Below are 23,831 nucleotides of genomic sequence, written 5' to 3'. Positions count from 1 at the left end.
AATTCAAGATACTTGCAGTTAAGTCTAGACAGGGTCATAACCAGAAAGGAATCATGGAGGTGGCCATTGGCTCATAGTTTATGTGGGAGTCTGTCAGTAGCAACCAAAGCATTCTGCATAATAAACAGTATCACAGGGTTATTGGCAGGATAAACAGATTGTATGCATACCGTTCTTGGCACATAGTACCTGTTCAATACTTAGACAATTTGATAAAGTCCATTACAAGCTGAGAGTAAGTAGTTCTCTCAATCAACATGGGCCAGAGAGCAGGTAAGAAGTAGCCAGGAAATTGCAGTCAAAAGGTTTGATGATAATAATGATCCTGGATCGGGTCAGTGTGGTGCGGGGGAAAGAACTGGGGAAGCATTAGATAGACTTGAGTTTGAAACCCACCTCTGTCCCTTGACAAGCTGAATGACCCTGAGCCAATTGCACAGCAATGCTGAGCCTTGGCTCTGTTATCTGTAAAATGGGGTTAATATTATTATCTCTCTATATAGAATGACTGAACGACGAACCAACCAGTCAACCAGTCGCTATGATGTGCACTGACCACTAGGAGGCAGATGCTCAACTCAGGAGCTGCCCCCTGGTAGTCAGTGCACTCCCACAGCCAACCTCCCGTGTCTAGCCAACCTCCTGCAGTCCCTCCCACCAGCTGGCCGACCCGATTGGCCCCAATCGCCCCCACCCATGCACGAATTTGTGCACTGGGCCTCTAGTCTCCTCATAATGATTAAAATAGGTAAGTAATAAAGTAGGACACGTCATTCTAGGCACCTAGACGTGCCACAAATGCTGGACTTGCCTCCTCCTCCGGCACCTGCTCGCATCAGCACACGCTGGCCTCCCCTGACAGAAGATCATCGAACCTGTCAAGGGAAGCCTGTGGGTTGCTGCCCCAGGGAATCTTCCCCTGGGATGCCTCTGCAGGTCAGGAAGGCCGCTGAAGAGTAGGAAAGAGGCGTTTATGGTTTTATCCCCAAGGTACTTCTAAGGAATCTTTTATGAGTTTTCTCAGTATTTATTATTTTGCTAGGACTCAAACAAATGAGGGAACTTGATTTGCTTCAGAAGAAAAAAGGGAGAGTCACAACTGATAGTGGAGCCTGTTAGTCCTGGGGTACCACAAAGCCCTGGTCTGGTGATGCCATCCCCGCTTCCAGGGTTCGGCCCTGACTCGTCTCTCACAGTTAGCTCGCGGCATTCCCGAGGAAGGACCCCTGTTGTCTGGGAATGGTCATGTGCCCAGATCGGCACAGTAACACTGAGTTACGGACTCTGTATTCCAGGACATTCTGTGTTTGGGGTAAAGGCTGCTCTCCCTTCCTGGCGGTGGGGAAGAAGCACAGTGGAACTAGGAGCACAGCCGGCCTTCGGATGAAGCTGGATGCTGGGGACCTGGCAGCCGGGAATGGACAGAACTTGTATCTGTGACCACGCCTTTGAGCTGATAATCCTGCTACACCAGGACCCACCCTACCTCTGCACTTACAGTAATAGGAGGTATGGATTTCCCTATTTTTATGCCAGGCTTTCCATCAGGAGAAGCTGATCTGTCACAAGAGTGGACAGCACCTCAGGGTAGAGTGCACAGGGTGGCTGAGGGTCACAGCCCTGAACTCTAGCCACCCAGGTTCATATCCTGCTTCCACCTGTGTTGCCTGTGTGGCCTTGGGTAACTTACTCAGCCTCTCTGCGCTTCAGTCTTTGCATCTGAGAAACAAAGATACATTTGCATAACACATAACACAGTGCCTGGCTCAGAGTAGGCCTCAGTGTAACCTGACTCCTTATCCTGAGGACCTCCAGTGGCAGAGGTCATCTTAGTCCCTTCAGATGGATCCTGGGCTGGGGCCTCCATTCTCCTTTTCCATCCTGGACTCTCTAGCTCTTTGTTACTTTGGGTTTTGCTTTCATCCTCTTTCCTGATCCTCTCTCTTTCCTTCGTCCCTCTTACTAGCCACCATTGGCATTGATTTATAGCTTTATTTGCTGTATTTTGAAATATGTAATTTTACATTTCTTCTTTTTAATTTAAGAAAGGCAAAGAGTAGAACATTTTATATTTCCTTCAATAAAAAAAGAACATTTTGATTTGCTTTTTATACATCCCCATTACATCCATCTGCTTGGCTTTGGTCCAGTGTTCCACTCTGTCAAAACCATTTTAAATCTTGACATTGTCAGTTATTGGCTTTGCCATCCTTCCTGCCTTTATATCATCTGCCAAGTCCTGGACAGAACCTGCTCTTTCGGAGCGTTCTGTCAGTCACCGGGCGAGGCGGGTGTGGTGGAAATCTTTGCATCAGTACCTCTCCAGGGTTAGCAAGCGAAGAATCCCGGGGGCGGCTTGTGGGAACACAGATTCCTTGGTCCCAGAGATTCTGGTTCAGGAGGTCTGTCCTGGGAATGAATTAGAATTGCTAATAAGCTCCCAAGTGGTGCTGAGCAGGGCTGCCCGCAATCAGTGGCTCACTCCTGTTAGTAGTTTATTTGTCTCTTACATTATGGAGTCCATAGCAGGTGGTCCAGGCCTGGTACCATGATGTCAGACCCTAGGCTCCTTCTGCCTCCTTTCTGCTGTGCATGGCGTGTGGATTCCTATTCCAAACTGGTTGCTTGAGCTCCAGCCCTCATGTCCACATTCCAGCCAGTAAGAATGAGGAAGTGGGGGAAGGATGTCCTCTCTCTTTAAGGACATGTCCCAGGAGTTGTATATGGCCCTTCCATCTTCTTGGGCATACCTTTGTCACATAGCCAAACCAAATTAGCTGCAAAGAAATCTGGGAGGTGTAGTTTTTCTTCTGAGTGTCTTGTGCCCAGCTAAAAACCAAGGTTTTAGGACCATATTAGAGGAAAATGCATTTCTAACATTACTTATTTTCAGTGTAGGAATGACCTACTTTTTTCCCAACTCTCTGGCTAGAGGTTTGCAATCTCAGCCCCATTGTGTGCTAGGCAATTAATATAACATTCTGAATTTCTCTGTACTAGTCTGCTCAGGCCGCTATCACCAGACACCATAGACAGGGTGGCTTAAACAATAGAAATGTATTTCTCAGTTCTGGAGGCTGTGAGGTCCAAGATTAGCAGATGTAGGCAGTCACCTTCTCATGCTATCCTCACAGGGTGGCTTGGGGGCAGGTGGGGAGAGGGGAGAGAGATGCTTTGGTGCCTCTTGTCAGAACACTCATCCTATGTGAGCAGGACCCCAACCTTATGTCCTTACTGAACAATTTCCTCCTTCGAGGCTCCATCTCCAAATGCAGGCATACCGAGGGGTAGGGCTTCCATGACTTGTTTTTTGGGGGGATCAGTTCAGTCCATAGTATCCCCCTATAAGTAAATATTATCACTTTTATTTCAGAGTTCAGGAAATAATGTGTCAGAGAATTTTAATCATTTTCATGAGGGCCCCAAAGTAACTAAATGCTTAAACTAAGACTCAAATGAACTCCTTCAAAGCCCAGGATCCTTCTAATGCATTTTTAGTTGGCGTCACTGATACTGTATATATGTTTGCAGGGTGAGCGTTGGATCAGCCAACTACTGCTGCTGATCCAGAGATAGGCACCTATTTTAGTCCTTTTGTCTGTGCATCAGCTGGGGACCAGCTGATTCAGGCTGGGCAGGACTGGGCGCCTCTACCTGCTGGCTGGGTCAAGGTCTGCTGCACGGGTCCCATCGTCCTTGGACCCATGAACTTGTCAGCATATAGTCTTCTCATGCTGAGGGCAGAGCATGCCCAACTGTGCAAGCCCATTTCAACCCCTGCTTGCAGTGGGCCTGCTTTATGCCATGGCCCAGGGCAGTCATGTGACCAAGACCAAGGAAAACAGTGTACTCGTCCCAGGAGGGAGTAAATATTTTTGAATGAATTCTAATCTACCAGAAGCCCTCAGGCAGAGGCACTGGAGTGGAAAGAGTATGAGACTGAGGATCAGGAGTCCCGAATTCTGGTCCCAGATCTGCTGTCAATGACTTGGGTGACCTTGGACATGTTACTAATCCTTCCCGGGTCTCTAAGGCCCAGTCAGGCTTTTTGAAGAAGTGGTGGCTTGAAAAACAAACCATTGCCTCTCAAACTTCTCATCTCCTTGGAGGGCGGCTTAGTCTTTACATAAGCTGAGCAAAAATGCACACACAGCCCTAGGGCCCCTTCGGAACTGAGGGGCTAATGTTCATGACTCTGTTAATGAGACTCTGTTAATGATCCAACAGGAGCGCCGTGCAGCTGGGCCCACTGGTCACTGGAAGGCTCGGGAAGCCATGAAGCCACTGGGAAGCCACTGATGCCGTGACCTTCTGCTCCTGGCGCTGGAGTGCAGGCCGCGCCTCTGCTCAGACAGGTGCGCTTTCAGTGATTTTCGTTTCATTTCGGTGATTTATGATAATGCTTGGGGTGCGCTGGCAAACACGCCATGGTTTATTTTGCAGAATTAATGAAGCCTGATTAATCTCCCCGTCCCCAGCAGATTCTGTTCTGAGAAATGGAGCAGGACCACCAGCTTGTGTGTGAATGATGTGGGCAGGGTTCATGGCTGGGGAACCCTCTCAGCCTGCACTTCTGAATCCTTTGGATCTTGGCTATTAGACCCAGTGACCAGGGAGAGACCTTTTTAATAGCACAGTGTACATATGATAATAGCAGCTACGGTTCATTGAGCTGTTACTGTGAGGTGCTCTGCTGGTCCTTCCCATGCACTAACCTGATTCCAGGAAAGAGCACACGCTTTGACTTGGAGAGCTACCAGTTCAAATCCTGGTCTCACCACCTACAAGCCGTGTGACTGTGGATGTAGAGTGGACCCTGCCGGTGTCCCTCATATGCTCCACCCCTAAATTCTCTGCCTACCCAAGTTTCGTACCATGGACAGTCCCGACACCTTGACCTCCCCTGTTTTGTTAGGAGAGATCAATATGTAAGCAATAACTTATATTAAAAATAAAACCATGGTGGCCTTAAGCTGCAGACTGAAACAATCTATCCATATCACTGGGGTTCAATCCCTTCTACAAAGTCAATTCACAGACTCACTTCAGAATTGAGGGTTGCTGCTACTGCTGTTATTGAAATCACAAGAGGGGAAGAGGGTACGGTGCTGGGGAAGGGTGTCGTGGTAACAGCTAGGCGACGTGAATCTGAGTCCCGACTCTGGTGACTACAAGCTGTGTGGTTTCGGGCTAAGTCAACAAACATCTCTAGTCTCAGCTTCCTCAGGGCGGAATGATAGGCCTGTCCAGCCTGTTGCACAGACTCCATGCAGAGACCCTAGGGCCGTGGTCGGCAAACTGCGGCTCGCGAGCCACATGCGGCTCTTTGGCCCCTTGAGTGTGGCTCTTCCTAAGCCTTAGGAGGACCCTAATTAAATGAATAACAATGTACCTACCTATATAGTTTAAGTTTAAAAAATTTGGCTCTCAAAAGAAATTTTAATCATTGTACTGTTGATATTTGGCTCTGTTGACTCATGAGTTTGCCGACCACTGTCCTAGGTGATAAAAGCTGTCAGTGACCAGTAACTCCATGTTGCAAGTAGAGAAGCTGAGGACACAGGTGTAAGAGATAGACCAGAAGAAACATGGGTCTCCAGCATTTCTCCACCCTCGCCTCGTTCCGTGTTTCCTTCACTTACTTGGCTGCAGCCACACTTCCCTCGAACAAGCCAAGCATAGTCCCACCTAAGGCCTTTGCCCTCACTGTCTCTTCCCTAGAGTGTTCCTCCTCTACATATTCATGTTCTTCTGAAAGGGTTGGCTCTTTCTGGTCACTGAGGTCTCAGCTCAAACATGGCTTCCTCGGAGGGGACGTCCGTGGACACCCATCAGAGGCGGCCCCTCTCCCAGCTCCCTTCAGCACATCTTCACCCAGCATTCATCTCTTCCTGAGATTGGTTTGTGTATTCGTTGTCTCCCACCCCTCTTCCTCCTTGAGAAGAGAGACCCTCCATGTCTCATTTTCTGCTGCTCCCCAGTGCCGAGAACAGGATTTGGCATGTGACAGACACACAGTAAATCGTTTTGGTAAATGAGTGAGTTATTGGCAGTGAATTATGTACAGATTTAACTTCTTAATTTTAATAGGTTTATAATATGCCATATGGCTGTCCCATAATTCACTTAGGCAGGCCTTTAGAAATGGATGCTCAACTTCTTTACTCTGTTTCTTCTCTACTTGTCTTTATTTTTCATTGTTTTGCTATAACAAACAAATGAGTATAATCTGTGTGTACTTGTTAGATTCTATCCATAAATATAGCTACCCCTGCTCTCTTCTGATTTTCACTCTGTGCATTCTCTCTCTCCATTCCTTCGTTTTGAGCCTCTGTGTTCTTAAAGCTGAAGTGAGTCTCCTGTAGGTAGCATAGAGTTGGGTTCTTGTTCTTAATCCATCCAGCCACTCTGTCGTTTGATTGGAGAATTCAATTTACTTGCATTTAGAGTAATGATTGCTAGGGAAAGGGTTTACTGATGCCATCTGATGAATTGATTTCTAGCTCTTTAGGACTCCCCTGCTCTCCCTCTCCTGCTGCCTTCCTTCGTGCATTGATGATCTTCCGTAGTGTAGCTTTGGTTCCCTTCCCCTTACTGTTACCTTCTGTGAGTCTACTGGAGGGTTTTGCTTTGTGGTTACCATGAGGCTCGCATAAAGCATCTTATTGATACAACAGTCTGTTGTATGTTAACTTCTATGGCACAAAAACTCCACCCTCAATGAGAAGTTTTATAAATATCCTCAAATGCCATACATTCCCTAGGTGGACTGTTTCAAATAGATGCAAGCACTGTGAAGGAGCTGTTTACTTAATTCAAGAGAGCAAGAGAGAGCCAGGTGGCTGAGAATTTGAAGGCAGGGCTGCCAAGAATTCTGTTCTTCTGCGGATTGAAAGTAGCCCTTTTTGTGTGTGGATGGTCCTTACTTTTATACAAGACATGAAGTGTGTTTCAGGGCAGGTACTGTGTCTTTGTTCAGTTTTGCACCTCAACACCTAGCACAGTGCCTCGGCAGAGTAAAATACTCAAGTTTATGTTAGTAACTTTATTTAGTGTTCACTAATAAATGTTGGATAAATTGGGTTGTACGTGCTTCTTTACCATTGTTTTCATGTTGTAAGGCTGGGGTACTTGTCTTAACTGCGCATTGGAATCTTCCAGAGGTCTTTTCAAAGTATCGGTACTGGACTTCTCACCCCTAGTCACGCCAGCTGACGTGGTCCAGGGGAGAGCCTGCACCTGGTGATGTTAGCAGCCGCCTGGTGATGCTGAGTGGCCAGAGGAGGGTTCCTGGTGATGATGGAGGCACAGGGTCTGGAATACTCAGCAGAGCTGGGTTCTGTCACCAACTGTTGGCATGCAAAATGGCCCCATACACACAGCATAGGAGAAACCGTAGAAAGTCAGGCCACTCCACCAGGCCAGCATGGCTCAATGGTTGAGTGTCGACCTATGAACCAGGAGGCTAGGGTTCGATTCCCAGTCAGGTCACATGTCCAGGTAGCATGCTAAATCCCCATTAGGGGGTGTGCAGGAGGCCCCTGATCAATGATTTTCTCTCATAATTGATGTTTCTATCTCTGTCTCCCTGTCCCTTCCTCTCTGAAATCAATTAAAACATATTCATAAGAAAAGAAAAAAAGAAAGCCAGGCCACTCCAGATTGGTGGGTGGCAGGTTGGAGAAGCGAGGGAACTCACAAGGCCTGTCTTGGGCCATAAGGTGAGTAGATCTCTGCACCCGCCCAGCAGGATGCTTAAAGTTATGTAGACCCTTCATGGGGTTGAGTCACATATCCCATCCCGATGGTCTCAGCAGCGCCTCGCGGTCTCAGGGCTGGTCCTTGGGTAGCTTTTAGTGCAAGGAAGGTAAGTGGGTGCACATCCCAAGGACGGGGGAGGGAGGGAGAAGCCTCCGATGGCCCAGTCCTGATTGTGGGTCAACCAGCCTCACGTCCTCCTCATCTCCTCCTCCAGCACCAATTGCTGTGTGCCTGAGGCGAGTTACTCTCCTGACCTGGGTCTTGGTTTTCTCATCTGTGAAATGGGGGCACTGGATTAGAATGGCCAGTCTTCATCATTTTAGTTCAGGAGCCCAGTAAGAGAGCTGGTCCTCCCTGTGGGAAAAATACCTATGCGTATTTACCCACAATTCTCACACTGTCTCAAGGAATCCATGAAGTCGCTTGTCTTGGTCAGGATTCTTTTGTGGTCACATGTGACAGGGCCTCAGCTCAAATGGGCACACACCAAAAGGCAGTGCCACGGTGCCTGGTCCGCAGCAGGTTTGAAGAAGCTGTAGCGTTAGGCATGGCTGGACCCAGGAGCCCGAGGGGCGCCGTCAGGAGCTGTCTCTAATCTTGGCAGTACTCTCTGAGTTGTTGGCTTTCCCAGGAAGGGTATTCCCATGGGACTGCAACCATGTTCATCAGCCATGTGGGCTGGCATCCTACCAGCTCAACCCGACATAAAGAGCACAGCTCTCGCCTGGTTCTGTTGAGAGTCCAGCCAGGCCTGACCCATCCCTGTGGGGAGGGGATGCAGGCTGGATCGGCACATGCCTGTCATTGTAACGGGGTGAGTTGGCCCTGCCTGAACCATGTGGAGAGTGAAATATGGGTGGTTCCCTAAAAGGAAATTAGGGTATTGTTACCATGGGTGGGGGCAGTGGGTCCTGGGAAGGCAAAGACTACAGACATCCATCTCATGTTTGATGGCTGTGTGCCTGTGGACCCCGGAGGTGCCCGGCTCCAGGTGGACAGCTAGACTCGCGAACTCTGAGAGCCCTCTCAGCGCTAGGAGGCCAGAGTGATAGACCACACGGTGTTCTTACGAGTGCTGTTTCTGAAAGATCCATCTATCTAAGAAGGGCATTAATTTTCCCCTTCTGTGTTTAATTTTATATTCTTTTATAAAAAATATGTTTTTATTGTTTTCAGAGAGAGGAAGGGAGAAGGAGAGAGAGAGAGATGGAAACATCGACATCCATCGGCTGCCTCCTGCACGCCACGCCCTCTACTGGGGGTTGCGCCTGCGACTTGGGTATGTGCTTTGGCCTGGAATCAAACCGGCAACCTGCTGGTGCCTGGGATGTTGCTCAACCAACTGAGCCGCACCAGCGGGCTAATTTAACAGCCTGCTCCAATTTTCTGATGTCAGTGATCTCTTAGCATTTTTTGGCTGGCAGTAGTTAAGGCGGCTTGGGAGCCCAGGAAGGAGATGGAATGGCCTGGGGTTTGAATCCTGACCTCCACTTCCAAGCACAATGTTGTCGCCATGGAAATACTGCCTGGTGTCCTGTCTCACACAGCTTTTCTGTTCTGAGAGATTTGCCAGAAGTACCAGTTCATGCGGATGAACAGTTCCTCCTCCGTCGTTTAGGTGGAATTGTTTTCCCACGTCAAGGCCTGAAGCCTCGCCATCTCATGAAACAGGGGTTTGATTTATAGCTGACCCTTTTAGTTAAGAAAATGGTCCATCCAGTGATTTTTACCCACTTCTTCAGTCTGTACTTATCCAGCTCACATTACCTCCAGGCGTCCGGGGGTGAGCCTCAGCCCCACCCGGGGACTGTGTCCGCCGTCAGTGCGCGTTGTCCAGAGAACCCTGGGTGACTAGTGGGAGGGGGCATTGTTGGAGCATCTCAGGACTCCTCAGAAAATACGTGTCTCTTCTAATTCAGTCCTCTTTGGTTTCTGCTGAAGAAGCAGGATTCCGAGTCTGAGTCCTGATACTTTTCCTAATGGGAAGTAGATAGTTATTTAGTGTGTGAGAGCCAACATGGGGGAGCTGCTGAGCTCGCTGCTGGCTCCATCCTGCCCGGGACTCCGGGGAATGCCCAGAATGCTCCTTTCCATCCAAACCCTAACCCAAAGGCCAACCAGGGAGTAGGCTCCCCACCCCGGGGAGCATCGCCCCTGTGGGTGTTAACACCCCTGCATTTCCGGGTTGTCCATGGGAGCGTCCTGGGTAGGGTCACACCAGCATTGGGGCATCTGAGCGCACGGGAGGGTGCATGGCGGCTTGAGCTAGGGAAGGAGAGCCCAGCAGGGGCCTTCCACACGCAGGGCACGTCCATGATGAGGTGGAGCGGATGCCACGCCCAGGGTAAATGACCCGTCTTTTTTAAGAGAGTGTAATTTCAAAGGCAGTGGTCCAGCCCAGAAAGAAAGGACACGATTTTTGTCCGAACTATCAAGTAATTTAGTTGTTTAGTAATCTAGGATCTCAAATGGTGATCTAAGGGACACATATAAAGATTCACTGCTTAAGGGGCCAAAGATTTATTGCTTAGTTTCCACAGGTATTTAGAGGAGGGGTCTTCAGGATGAACAAACATGCCTTCTTTTTCTTTTTTTTAACTTTTCCAAAAGTGAAATTTTCACTTTTAAATATATTTTTTATTGTTGATAGTATTACAGATATACAGATATCTCCCATTTCCCCCCCTTCCCCTTCCTCCTCTTCACCTCCCCCCCCCACCCCAGGTCTTCACTATAGTATTGCCCGTGTCCATGGGCTATGAAACATAGCTTCTTACTATGTGCAGAAATTTTGCTGAAGGAAAGAAATAAAATGAATGACCTGGGAAAAATGACCGACAACTAACTTTATTCTATTATAATCCATGGAGAAGTACATGGCAGATAAGTGATTGCTTCTCTAAATAGGTTCTTGCGGCCCACGTCACACTTCCAATTCTCTTTCGTCTCTGAACTCTTCAGAGCACTGGCATCTATTGTCGCCTGCTGTTCCTCTGACATCTCGCCCCCAGTCCCCGGGTTGGGTCCCGCTCTGGCACTTAGGAGGCTGAGTCAGTCAACCACTGTGAACATCTTGTGACACTTCCTTCTAGTCCTCATATTGTTTTAAATCATTGGGATATTATTACATAATTTTTGCTCCCTCATGTTACTGCAGCGCCTCTTTGTACATCGTGTTAAATGAGTGCATATCCTCTCTCTGCACGGACACACCTCGATTCTCATGCCTGCCCCACTGCTGTCGGAGGAGTCGCACTGATATGATCCGGTTTATGCCGGTGGCTGTCTGGAGGGTGGCTGGGGGGAGCTGGGGAGGGGTGGGAGGGGCCAGGTGACAGAACTATTTTTACTTAGCGATCATCGTAGGGGAGTCAGCGCAGCATTGCTGAAGAGGATGCTGCAGGTGTTCCTGTTCAATGTCCTCATTTTACATGTCCTCGCAGACATGACAATCAAGGTGTGTCGATGCAAAGAGATAATATGCAATCGTTTAAATATATGCAGACAGGCGACATGACCTCCCCAGGGTCGCCCAGCCTCACCCGGGACCCGAACTCTCTGCCCAGTGCCCTTTCTATTCCAGGCCAACCTCTAACGTGGTGCCCGAACCTTGTCTGAAACCCACTCTGGCGGGAACAGCCTTTCCTTAGGAAACAGAGCTCTATTCTGGAAATACTCTTGGCAGTTCATTTGTTACAAATTGTCAGCGTGATTAGTGGTCCCTGGCTGCAGCTGAAAACAATTTCCTGCCCACCCAAACAAAGCGAAGTAAGGGAACACATGATGTAACCCTGTTAAAAAAAAGCCACTGAAATGTTTCCCAAGGAGAGGAAGCTATTATTATCCCAGACTTAGAAATGGGAAGATGAGAATACAGAGACTGGGCAACTTGTCCAAAGTAATCAGCCCAGATTAGAAGCCAGAATTCCTGATGACCACCCAGGGCAAGAACTGCTGGCAGCCGGCCTTCCGGCTGGAGGGCCAGGGGCAGGGCCAAGTTAAACAGGACATGGTTAGAAATACAATTCCCATGCTTTCTCCTGCTCTGTGACCCCTGACCAGGAAGCTCTTGCCAAGAAGCTGTTGGCTGCTGCATCAAACTTCTGACCCTCATCAACCAGTAAGATGATGCAAACCCAAGCCGAGTGGCCGACTTCCTGGCCGCGCCCCACTGGGCAGGTGGCTTCCTCTGTCCCACCTCGGCTATCCCTTTGGAAAGGGGAGGAGAGCTAGCTGCCTGCCCAGCTCAGTGACCAAGATGCAAAGTGAGAAGGACTTTCCCCAAAGGCACTATTTGCAGGGCTCTTTGGGCGGCAGGTGACAGAGAGCCAGTGCAGAAGAGGCTAGGCAAAGGGGAAATGTACTGCGGGGGCTTTCGTGGCCGCCTTTCCCTGGAAAAGTTAGGGTAAGAAAAATACTACTACGACTACATGCTTGTGTGCGGTCCCTACCAGACCGGGAGCCCCAGCCTGGTAGGGCATATCTCATTAAATCCTTGCAGGCTGTGAGGGGTGTCCAGGTTTAGCAACCTTATTTGAGACTGCGCACAGCAGAGCCCGCGGCCGAGGCCGCCGTGAGGCAGGGCTGGAGGCTGTCTGCATCTGGAGCTGAGAAAGGAGAGACCTGGGCGTTTCACAAAACACATGCGTCCCGGCATTGGGGCTGTTCCCTGAGGGACGTATAACTATCCCCAGTTGGCAGCTGAGGGAAGCGAGGCTGCCTCTACAAGGGAAGGTATGTGTCCCAGCCCAGGCGTCTGCATTTGCCGGAGCGGGTGTGTGACGTTTCTTTTCTTGTGGCTGGTGCCAACCCATTGAGCAGGTGAGCGTGTCCAGGGCTGAAAGGAAAGCAGCTGGACGTCGATTGGCTTGTGCTGGAGTCTGCGGCCGAGGATCTGAGTGCATCTGATGGTTAAATAGTAAACGGATGTGTGGGGAGCGCCCGCGGTGGGCTAGGCCCTGTGCCGGTCGCTCACAGTTGTCTCTGGGGTGGTATCTCTCCACGTTACAGCTGAGAAATCGAGGCTCAGAGAGGTTAAGTCATTGAGCTGGGAAATGGCAGAGGCAGAGTTTGAACCCATGTCTCAGGTTTTGGATTTTGGACACTTTGTTGTTCCTGTCACCTGGGCTTCTGACTAATTGTCCATAGACTGGAGGTTCCAACGACCCCCTCCCTGGACGTCAGAGGGCAATCGCAAGCCCAGGTCGTTAGCTGTACTTCCAACCACCTGCCTATAGATTAGAGGTTCCCCTGCCCCCTTCTTGGGTTTGATTAATTTGCTAGAGCTGCTCACAGAACTCAGGAAGAAACATTTTACTTCCTGGGTCAGGGTTTATTATAAAAGGATGGAGCTCCGGAACAGCAGGTGGAGGAGATGCGCAGGGCGAGGTGTGGGAGGACACGCAGCTCCCATGTCCTCTCCCGATGTGCACTCCCCCCGAATCTCCAGCCAGAAGGTCTCCAAATTCTATGCTCTTGGGTTTTTATGAAGACTTTCTTTCACAGTCACGATGGATTAAATCATTGGCCATGATGATTGATTCTGTCTCTGGCTCTTCTCCTTTCCCTGGAGGTTGGAAAGGTGAAGTGGGGGTGGGGTAGGAGTGGGGGTACAGAGAGTTCCAACCCTCTCGTCACATGGTTGGCCCTCTTGGCAACCAGCCCCATCCTGAGGTGCCTTCCAAAAGTCATCTCATCCATTAACAAAAGGCCTTTATCCTCTCTCACTTAGGAAATGCCAAGGGTTTTAGGAGCTCTGTGCCAGAAGCAGATGGAGATCAAATCTATATTTCTTTCATTTTTTAAAAAATTTTTTATTGTTTTTTTTTTTTTTTTAGGGATAGGAAGGGAGAGGGAGAGAGAGATAGAAAGATAGATGAGAGAGGAACATTGATCGGCTGCCTCCTGCACGCCCCGCACCGGCCATCGAGCCTGCCACCTGGGCATGTGCCCTGACTGGGAATCGAACCTCTTGGTTCATGGGTTGACCTTCAACCACCGAGCCACACTGGTTGAGCCAAATCTATATTTCCTATTATAAATCCCAATATCACACCTGGCCACAATTGGGCAGATGGGGCCACGGCAGGCTCTTAAGTTGGACTAAGCTCTTGGCTCTCTACCCTTTGGGTCCCCATTCTCTCCCTGGTCTCCCCAACTCAGAAGCTGCAGTCAGCCACCAGCCAGCATGGAGCTTGCAAGGCTGCGTTCAGGCTCCTGGACGCTCGCAGAGCTCTGCAGGCCCTGCAGCCTGGGGCCTTTGTTCTGGACACCCCAAGGTCTTTTCGCATAGTGCCTGCAGGTCCTCTGACTGGCCTTGCCTTGTGTCAGGCACAGAGCTGGGCAGCTTATGTGCATCTCAGAGGCAAGTTGCTTAGTGAAAGTGCTAAACAACTGGCGTGGGGCTGGCACAGGGAAGGGAGGGGAGCGACCGCAGGGACAGCCTCTTTCTGCTAATTGGACAACTCGTGGCTGGAACAGCACTGAAATAATTTTGTCATTGTCCGGCTGCCCGGAAAGTTCTTATGTAATATGCTTTGTAAATATTCATCTAGACACCTTATCTAGAAGAGTTTGGGAAATTTCATTGATTTCCCCAAATCATTCAAATGCCTGGGATGGAAGTTTACAGACCACAATCACAGCCAGTCCCTGGATGGGTGTCCTTATTTCCTGCGCAGCTGACCTCTGAGGCCACCCTCACTCTAACTCCTCTGATTGTTCAGTGAGGGTAAACTTCTACACTATTTTCTAGGGCTCTCTTTGCAGCAAATGCCAGAAACCCCATTTGATATAGATCAGGCACCAGTGGAAAATTAGTGGAAGGAGTTTTGCTCATATCTTATGGTAAATACTTTGGAGGATACAGGAGTGTAGGATATAATCCATGATTTCAAGGACACAGTCTGTTTACCAAGGTCAAAGAGAACCCATAAGGAAAAACTTACATTGGATTTCTTTTCTTTTTTTAAAGCTATATTGGTGAGATTATTACAGACTAGAGGCTCGGTGCACAAATTCATGTACCAGTGGGGTACCTTGGCCTGGCCTGTGGGATCAGGCTGAAACCGGCTCTCCATCTTCTGAGGGGTCCTGGATTGTGAGAGGGCGCAGGCCAGGCTGAGGGACCCCACCGGTGCACGATCGGGGCGGGGGAGGGATGTAGGAGGTTGGCCAGCCTGGGAGGGACCATAGGAGGGCTCCAGGGCGTGTCCGGCCCGTCTCGCTCAGCCAGATCTCAGCAGCAAGCTAACCTGCCAGTCGATTGTCCCCTGGTGGTCAGTGCATGTCATAGCAAGTGGTTGAGCGACCTTAGCATATCATTAGCATATTATGCTTTGATTGATTGAATGGACGACCGGATGACCAGACACTTAGCATATTAGGCTTTTATTATATAGGCTGTCTCTCTTTTTCCCCCCATTGCCCCCCTTCACCCACTTCCTGCCCTGCCCCATGCCTTCACCACCCTGTTGTCTGTATCCATAGGTAATGCATATAAGATCTTTATTTAATCTCTTTCCACCCCCCAATCCCCTTCTCTCTGAGAATCGTCAGTCTGTTCGATTTCCATGCCTCTGATTCTGTTTTATTCACCAGTTTATTCTGTCCATTAGATTTCTTATTCTGTTTATTTTTAATTATTTATTTATTTATTTATTTTTTAAAATATATTTTATTGATTTTTCACAGAGAGGAAGGGAGAAGGATAGAGTGTTAGAAACATCGATGAGAGAGAAACATCAATCAGCTGCCTCCTGCACACTTCCTACTGGGGATGTGCCCGCAACCAAGGTACATGCCCTTGACCGGAATCGAACCTGGGACCCTTCAGTCTGCAAGCCAATGCTCTATCCACTGAGCCAAACCAGTTAGGGCTTATTTTGATTTTTAGGTTCAATTGTTAGTAACTATGTATTTGTTGCCATTTTGTTGTTCATATTTTTGATTTTTTTCTTTTTCTTCTTCTTCCTCTTCCTAAAGAATACCCTTCAACATTTCATATAATACTGGTTTGGTGGTGATGAACTCCTTTAGCTTTTTCTTGTCTGTGAAGCTCTTTAGCTGACCTTCAATTCTAAATGATAGCTTTGCTGAATAGAGTAATCTTGATTGTAGGTCCTTGCTATACATCACTTTGAATATTTCTTGCCACTCCCTTCTAGCCTGCATAGTTTCTCTTGAGAAATCAGCTGACAGTCGTATGGGCATTCCCTTGTAGGTAACTGCTTTTAAGATTCTCTCCTTGTCTTTTCCCTTGGCATTTTAATAATAATGTGTCTTGGTGTGGTCCTCTTTGGGTTCCTCTTGTTTGAGACTCTCTGTGCTTCCTGGACTTGTAAGTGTATTTCTTTCACCAGGTAGGGGAAGTTTTCTGTCATTATTTCTTCAAATAGGTTTTCAATATCTTGCCCTCTCTCTTCTTCTGGCACCCCCCAAATGCGAATGTTGGTATGCTTGAAGTTGTCCCAGAGGCTCCTTACACTATCTTCATATTTTTGGATTATTTTTTTCTTTTTGCTCTTCTGGTTGGGTGTTTTTTGCTTCCTCATATTTCAAATTGTTGATTTGATTCTCAGAATCCTCTACTGTTGAATCCTCCCTGTCTATTATTATTTATTTCAGTCAGTGTATGCTTAATTTCTGACTGGTCCTTTTCCATTTTTTAGGAAGTTTCTAGAAGATTCTTGAGTAACCTTATAACCATGGTCTTGAACTCTATATCCAGTAGTTTGCTTTCTTTGCTTTCTCTCATTTGTGACATATTTCTTTGTCTCCGCATTTTGGCTGCTTCCCTCTGTTTGTTTCTGTGTATTAGGTAGAGCTTCTATGTATCCTTGAGTTGATAGAGTGGCCTTGTGTAGTCGGTGTTCTATAGGGCCCAGTGGCTCAGCCTCCCCAGTCACCTGAGCTGGCACTCTAGGTGTACCCCTTTGTGAACTGTGAGCACAGTCTTGTTGTAGTTGAGACTTTATTGCAATTAGCTGTGAGGACCAGCTGCGACTACAGTGGGAGAGCTGCTGTGCAGAAGACACCCCTATGGAGCCGGACTTGCTTCAGTGGGGCTTTGGTGCTCACTGAGTCTGCCCCTTGAGTGTGTTGCTTATGGATGTGTAAAGTTGTAATCTGGCATGGTCTTACACAGACCACTGTGTAACTGGTTCTTGGGTCTCCAGAGAGGTGCAAAGTAAGTCATTGCCTGGGGCCACCCAACAGGAGCTACAGAGAGATCTGCAGATTCCTCCTCTTTGTATCTGGTTTGGAAGTGCCCAGATGAGGCCCAGCTATGAAGTAAGGTAGGCTGATGCTGGTGCTGGGTCTTGGGCCTTTTATTGATAGGTTTGGGGCTCTCTGACCCAGCTGCAGTTTGTTTGAGAGATTTTAGCCTGAGCAAGGACAGGCCATTTGTATGCAGAAGCCGCTGCACACAGCTTGGGTGGGGTTGTAAATTGGATGAAGTGGGGTCTTAGGGAATCACCAGGGTGGAGTAAACAGAAGTCACTGCTAGTCAGCCCTGTGACCAGGGAGGTCCAAGCATAGGAACAACAATCCCTGCGAGCACCTCCATCTGGGAGAAAACTGCCCCCGAGTTCCTGCCCTGATGCCAGACAATCCAGTTTCTCCTTGTATGTGTCTGTGTCCCCCAGACAGCATCAGTTCATGGTGCTGGCCTTTTAAGAGGAACAGGTGGGTCTCCAGCAGCTTCTGTGTCACTAACCCCCAACCCACACTGGTTTTTACAGCCAGTAGTTCTTACTGCCTGTAGGGACTTCCTTTCCCAGCTCCGGGACCCTAGACTGGGGGTCTGGTGTGGGGCTGGGTCCCCTTGCTCCTCACGGGTGGCCTCCACAGAGATGATCTCCCTCCTGATTAAAAAAGCGGCCCACGTGGGTGCTGGACCAGCCCGTTCCTCGCCTCCGCACCTCCTGCCAGCCTCAGTGTGCTGTCTTCTTTACCTCTCCAGTTGTAGGACTTCCACTCAGCCAGCTTTGCAGTGGTTCTGGATGATGGTTGTTCTGTATTTTAGTTGTAATTTTGATGTGGTTGTGGGAGGCGGCGAGTACAAGAGTTTACCTATGCCACCATCTTCCTTTTCAATCCTTACATTGGATTTCTGCATGGAAAGCACCTGGGATTTGGAGGCAGGAAGCCCTGGCGTGGTCATATACCAGCTTCACAAACAGTTTCCAGTCTCGATTTCCTCGTTTTTAGAGAGTGCCTTCCTCTCTTGCAGGCTTGTTTTGAGAACCAACTCATTGTATATAAAGTGCCGGTCCTGGCTCACAGGAAGAGCGTAGTAAATGGCAGTTGTGGCCATGAATCTAATAACCAGTGGGTGGTCCTGGAGTTGCTGAGCTCCCATGGTTGGGGTTCTGGGGAGGTTTCAGAAAGGAGATGGGCTTTGGTTGGGCCCTGGAGGCTGGCGAGGGTGGGGATGGGCTGTAAGCGGGTGGCATGCACCTGGGGTGGAGGCAGAGTCAGCACAGCACGGTCAGGGGACAGGACAGACTGGCCTGGCTGGAGAGGAGGGTTCACCCAGGGGCAACTGGTTAGAACAACACTGAGCCCTCGTGACAGCTGGTTAGAGTTGCCCTGTAATCCTCTCTCAAGTGCCTGCCACCCTGCCAAGTGGAAATTGGCATGCTTCGCTCTGGCCAAGGCTTCTCCCTGGCCTGCCTACATGTAGGCTCGGGCAGTGGGGCCAATGAATCGTCCTCATTGTCTGCCAAGTGTCCAATTAGGAGATTGCATACCTGGCATTTCTGTGCAGCCAGCCTCAGGAGGGCGTCCTGGAAGTGGGTCAGCCAGGCTCCAGCGGGGCGTGTCCCGTGACCATGGAGCCCCACAGCTGGGGACCCTGCGACTCCCGATGGCTGCTGCCCTGGCTTCTGTCCCTCTCTCTGCGCTGAATAAGGGGCTGGAATACCAAAGAAGAAGGCATTCACCCTGGTGCCCAGCATCTTTTTGCTTTGAAGAGGCCAGAACAGCCCTCAGTGCTCACCAAGTTCGCGGCTGTGCCTTCCCAGCAGGTGGTCCCAGCTCCCTCTGCAAACCCCCAGTGCAGGGGAGGCCCCCTGTCTGCTTTTGAAAGCCTTAGCAATCTGCAAGCTTGTTTTTACACTGAATTATGTACCAGCGCTTCCTGTTCTCTGCACTTATTTCTGTTTCATTTTTATTTGTGGCACAGTTACAGGGATGGAGGAACAAGATTGTAATAGCTCTTAATAGAGTCCAAACTCTCGGAGGGGAAATGTGAGTGAACAATATAATTAAATGGAGGGACCTGGGAGGAAAGGGCGTGGGGGACTGGCTGGGAACAGAACCAAGCCCGGCTGAAGGTTCCAAACCGGACACTTGTCTCTATGGGTCCTTGTGAGGCAGGGCCAGGAGGGAAAAGACACTCAGCTGAGGACAGGAGGGCAGGCTGGCTGAAGGTGGCTTGTCTTAGGTTTCCCCATAACCACCACTCTTGATTTTTACTCTCTGGAGCTAGAGAACAAGATTCCCCTCCCCCTCGCCCAGGACAGCTCTTTCCTCCGTGTGGTGAAGAAGACACTGTCCCTGCCCACAGGGAGATCACAGTCCTGGGGGAAGGGAGACCTGGGGACAGCGTGCTGAGAGAGCTACACCCAGGGGAGTGCGCCCAGGGTGCTGAGAGAGGGAAGACAGGCCCCATCCACGTGCTGAGAGAACTACACGGGGTGGGGGGGGGGGGAGGGAAGCGGGGGGGGGGGGATGGGGTGGTGTGTGCGCCCAGGGTGCTGAGAGAGGGAAGACAAGGGCCCCATCCACACCGAGGGCCTGCCTTTCCCACCCCGGCCCTCTGGTTGTCTCCTGCTCCGTGCAGTTAGGATCAGAGACTGGTTTTCGTTCCCATTTCTAGCTACTGTGTCAGCAGCACTTCCCTGACCCTCCCCCCCTGGGTCCCGTGCCGCGTGCTTTTCATGGATGATTTCGGCTCACAGACCATTGAGGAGAGGACTGCCTGGATTTTCCCCTTGTGACTGAGGGACGGTGGGCGGAGCCGGGAAATACCTGCTCCAGGCGCGGGGCTAGCAGGTGGCAGAGCCCGGACTAGAATCCCTGCCTCCAGATCACGCCTCCCACCCCCATGCCAGGTGACCTCTGCACTCCAAGTACCACCTGGTCTCTTCCAACGAACTAGGGCTGGATGGGGGAGGGGTTATTCAGAAGGAGATGGGACAGGCAAGCAGACAGACAGATGGGAGTCCGTGGTGAAGAGCCTTCTATTCCAGGGCTTGCGCTGGGGCCCGTGCGTTCGCGTTGGGGGAGCACCGCCGTGTTTGAAGGAGCGGTGGGATTGGGTTTGTACTGACAGGCTGTGTTTCCAGAGGTGGTGTGTGGGAATCGAGTGCGTGGAGGAGAGAGGAGGCAGAGGGGCCACCGGAGGCTGCTCAGGTTTTCCAGGTGAGAGAGGTGCCGGGAAAGGCAGGGACACCGGTGAACCCTAACCAACCCTAACCGTGTCCCGGGCGTGGCACTAAGCATCCTCCTCCTAATCGCGCTGCATCTTGACGTCCCTCGCGTGAGGGGAGTGCAGCGGTGCTTCTGCATAGGGACCCAGTGCGCCCGCACAGTGGTCCCCGCAGCCTGGTCCCCACCCGCAGCCTCGGCCTTGCTGTGACTTGTCGGGAAGTGCAGGTTCTTGAGCCCCACCCACACCTACTGAGTCAGAAACCCACGGTGTGGGCCTCAGTCATTTCTGTTTTAGCAAACCCCGGAGGTGACTGATCTGAGCTCCCGTGGGAGGACCACTGGGTTAGCAATGGGGTGTCTTCTCCGACCGGGACATTCGGTCACGTGGCTCCACCTCCACCCGCCATATAAATGGTCAAATACAGTGTAAAGAACCCCTTTCTATCCCTTTCCTCCTCTGGTCCTCATTGCCACCTGTGAAGCAGGGCTAGCTAATGCTCTCAGGGAAACTGAGGCCCCGGCAGCTCAGGCCACGCCTCCAAGCCCCTCAAGTCATGGCGCCAGACGTGATTCCAGGTCCCCTGCCACCAAGGGCACTGCTCGTCCTCTAAGTTCAGGATCGCCACCTGGACTTGCAGAGTCAAGGTTATCATGCGCTCTCGTACAAGCATCGTAAAACCCCTGCTTTACGGAACACAGCCCTTGGAAATAAAAAGGCAGGGACTCGAATTTGTTAGTAAGTCCCCATGATAAGTTCCCGGGGAAGAAGAAATCTCAATAAAATAGGATTATTATGTGAGGCTTATGGGACCGAAGGGAATTTACTGCGAACATGATGTTGTTTCTTGTTTATTTCTTGGTTTTCTCTATCCGGCATTTTCCTGCTTGTCTGTTTTACAGCAAGTACTTTAGTCCTGTGTTTTTCTGTATGTCTCGTATTTATAAGAGTTTCGAAGCGCATAAAGAAAATGTGTGTTTATCCACAGTGTCAGGGAATAGCGTTTCTCCTTACTTGAGTATTCTGTTGGAAGGACTATAATCTTTACATCGGTTAACCACTTGCAGACAGAACAATGTGGCGGACACCTATTCAGTATTTACAAGGTCCCGGTGCTTTCTGTATATTAACTTATACAGTTGCCACAACCACCCTAGGATAGTATTGGTATCTCTTTTTCATTAATGTCTTTAAGGCACAGGGAGGTTAAGTAACTTGTCCGGGGTCACACAGCTGATAAGTGGGATAGCGAGGACTTGATGCAGTACACTGACCCCATGTGTAAGCTCTCCCCTGTTTTGGATCTGCAGTTGTAGAGCCTGCAGTCATGGTGGTGCCAGGATACTTTGACAAAGTGCTGCCAGCATTGGCCAACCCTCCCAGGTGCTCAGAAAGTGTGATGTGTTAAATGTATTAATGGCCCTGACTTCTTGTTAATTCTCACCTGAGGATATATTTTTCCCCCATTGACTTAAAAAATACATACTTTTATTGATTTCAGAGAGAGGAAGAGAGAGGGAGAGATAAATAGAAACATCAATGATGAGAAAGAATCACTGATTGGCTGCCTCCTGTATGCCCCACACTGGGGATTGAGCTTGCAACCTTGATCCAGAATCGAACCATGACCTCCTAATTCATAGGTCAGTGCTCAACCACTGAGCAACATTGGCCAGGTCCCATAGCTTTTTAGAGAGAATGGAAGGGACAGAAGGAAGGGGAGAGAAACATTGATGTGAGAGAGACACATGGATTGCCTCCAACACATGGCTGGGAATCGAACCTGCAACTCAGGTATGTGCCCTTGACTAAGAATTGAGCCTGTGATCCTTAGGTAGGTGGGCTGATGCTCTAACCACTTAGCCACCAGCCAGGGCTTTACCGTAATTTTAAAAAGAGATTATGAGTACTGTCTCATCGGCTTGCAGTGTGTCTCCTCCTGTCAAGAGTAAATGCCGTGAGGAAGCTGCAAAGTCCCAAGGTCATAGGCTCTGACGGTAGACCGGCTGGGCTCAGACCTGGGCTCCCCCACGGTGGGCCCCGCAGTGTGATCTTGGTGATGTTACGCACCCTCACTGAGCTGCAGTTGCCTCATTTGCAAAATCAAGATAATAATGGTACGTTCCTGCTAGTGAGGATCGAGTGATGGGACGCACATAAAGAAACCAGAAACGCCAATCAGAAAGGATATATGCACCCCTATGTTCATAGCAGCACAATTCATCATAGCTAAGATTTGGAAACAGCCTAAGTGCCCATCAGCAGGTGAGTGGATTAAAAAACCGTGGTACATCTACACAATGGAACACTACGCTGCTATAAAAAAGAAGGAACTTTTACCATTTGCAACAGCATGGGTAGAACTGGAGAGCATTATGCTAAGTGAAATAAGCCAGTCGGAGAAAGATAGATATCACATGATCTCACTCATATGTGGGATATAATGATAAACATAACTTGATGAACAAATATAGATCCAGAGACAAATGGCAGGGGAAGTGTGTGTGTGTGTGTGTGTGTGGGGGGGGGGTGGTTTAGAGAGCAACCAAAGGACTTGTATGCATGCGCATTAGCATAACCAATGGACGCAGACACTGGGGTGGTGGGGACTTGCCCGGGGTGGGAATGGCTTGGGGGGGAGGGGGTCAAGCGGGGGAAAAGGAGACATATGTAAAACTTTGGACAATAATAAAATAATAATAATAATAAATATATAAGTAAAGAGCTGGGCGCAGTCCTGGCAAGAAGGCAGCACCAGTAAAGTGAGCCGCTGTTGGTACCTGATAGAAGATAACACCTACCTAGTGATTCTAAAAAAGACACAATAGACCTCATCATCGTGCAGAACATAAAGAATGTAATTAAGAGTCTTGGCAACTGAAAAACGAAGCATATGGTTTCATACCCGCTTTATGATCATAAGTACAAATGACTTGTTCTTTTCCTTTGGGTTCATATTCAAAATTAAGGGAAAATTGCCCACAATCAAGCCTGGGCATGATGAAAACAGGTCATGGCGCCAAGCCGACCAAAACATGGAAATCCAGGTGAACGCTATAGAGAGCATTGCAATGGACTCGTGTGATTGAGTGATCGGAGTTCATTTTGAGTTAGATGACTCCCAAGGCCTCTCAGAGAAGGGACACAGAGACACACCCGACTGTGAAAGGGAGCCAGCAGCTCTGGGAGTATGGGGGAGGGGGGTGCGGGGAAGGGAGGGCAAGGAAGGTGAATTTGGAAACAGGCTTGTTGTTCCTCCATTCCAATGTTGCAGCCTCACACCAGGCCAAGAGTTTTTTATGTGCAAGGGCATTAGGAACGACAAGAACTAGCCAAGTCCTCCGATGCTAGAAACTTAAAAATATTTTGCTGAGCACTAGGCGTGGTAAAGAGAAAACCAAAACTAACCTTCTCCTAAATAGCAGCACTGTGATACTGCCCTCTGGTGGCTCAATGTGAAATGACAGGCCCACAGGACCCAACCCAGCCCTTCCATGGCTCCCTGCTGTGTGTTTACTTGGTAATAAACATACTTATTGTGCATCACTCCATGTGGCAAGCTTCATCTCCATCTCTTCCATGTGTTCTGTATATCCATCCACAAATAACTGCGGTCTCTTCCGTTGTTGCTACT

At 49.4% G+C, this 23,831-nt stretch overlaps 1 protein-coding gene across 1 annotated transcript in view; it reads left to right on the top strand.

The window, feature by feature from the left end:
• KHDRBS3 (KH RNA binding domain containing, signal transduction associated 3) overlaps window positions 1-23,831 on the top strand; it is a 276,012-nt gene that overhangs the window by 9,194 nt on the left and 242,987 nt on the right. The window contains exons 2-3 of the mRNA XM_036337605.1: window positions 1,296-1,509; window positions 4,228-4,355. The gene's annotated coding sequence lies outside the window, so the exon portion shown is untranslated. The remainder of the gene's footprint in view (window positions 1-1,295; window positions 1,510-4,227; window positions 4,356-23,831) is intronic.

Source organism: Myotis myotis, unplaced genomic scaffold, assembly GCF_014108235.1.
Source record: "Myotis myotis isolate mMyoMyo1 unplaced genomic scaffold, mMyoMyo1.p scaffold_m19_p_16, whole genome shotgun sequence".
Lineage (NCBI taxonomy): Eukaryota > Metazoa > Chordata > Mammalia > Chiroptera > Vespertilionidae > Myotis > Myotis myotis.
Note: the sequence above shows the minus strand (reverse complement) of the source record. Positions and strands in the feature narration are given on the sequence as shown.